The following is a 1,279-nucleotide window of genomic DNA, read 5'->3' as shown; positions in this document are numbered from 1 at the left end:
AGACAGAGCCCACCAAAGGCACTAGATTCTGGCGTTTCGGTTGGTTGTAGTACAGTACTCTCAATGATCCCGACAGCTGATTGGTTAAAGCTGCTGCTACACGTACTTCCCCTTCTCATCACGCATTGTGATTGGATGCGTACTTTTAGAAAGCGAAACAAGACCATAGATGGTAATAATTAAGATGTGGTGATTGGTTGAAAGACATGTCAGTCATTGATTGGCTCCGGTGTACTCATTTAGATTTTATTTTAAAAAGATGTATGTATACTTTTTTAAGAGTGGTTAACAGTGTTTTCTGATTTATGGAGTGATACAAAGAAATGAACAAAATCCTCTCTGTAATACATAAGACTGTAACGTCTCATTTTCTGTGTAAAAATGTGTGTATATTTGAATAGATATTGCATCATTTGCATATTCAAATGTCAGAAAAAACACAATAGTTGTGGAGTAATAATTGGCTTGATGTAAGTAATTGGGAAAATCTTATATCTGTTACATTTGTTAGGCATAAACTAGAAAAAACTAAACAAATTAACAATAAGCTACAGGGGCAATTTGGAATTTTTACTTTAGCACAACATTCTGTTTAATTCACTTGCAGGCCTGCACATTAGGAACTAATGTGCAGTATTGATAGAATTCAGTATAGGACTGTTAGGCCCCACGATTATGTGGCCCTATGTAGCAAACAATGTGAGATCACTGACCACCACTGACACAAATCAACAACAGGAAGCCTTTAAAACAGCAGAACCATGGGATTTACTAACATCAAACGACAATTCAATATACACAATGTTAAAATCCCAGTTTTTAAAGATCATTGATGACTGATCAGCGTGGAGCTAGAGGAGAGATGAGAGAAAAACAGGGACACAGAACAGGAACACTACAACCGTAACAAGGACCTAAAATAGTTTAGCGGATGATTTTCAAGTTTTTAGGGAATACCTGGTCAGATAGGCATAGAGAGATGGCATTCATCCCACTTTCTATGTAGCAGCTCTCATATCTAGAAATATGACAAGGTTTAATAAACAATTAAAACTATGATGGGCAGGGTGGAGACCAGGAGGCAGAGAGGCAGTCGTACACGTTGCTTTGCGCTTCTATTAGAGCAGCCCCCCCAACCCATACACTATAGAGACTGTGTTTGCATCCTGAGCACCAAAATGTGGTCTGTTAAATATTACATCACTTTCATCTCGATCTCTACAAGTCAATGATCTGATAATTAATAATTGCATTGATTTATTCAACATAAAGCCTGCTT

This window comes from Hippoglossus stenolepis, chromosome 10 (genome assembly GCF_022539355.2).
Source record: "Hippoglossus stenolepis isolate QCI-W04-F060 chromosome 10, HSTE1.2, whole genome shotgun sequence".
Lineage (NCBI taxonomy): Eukaryota > Metazoa > Chordata > Actinopteri > Pleuronectiformes > Pleuronectidae > Hippoglossus > Hippoglossus stenolepis.
The sequence above is the reverse complement of the archived record's forward strand: the minus strand, read 5'-3'. Positions refer to the sequence as shown.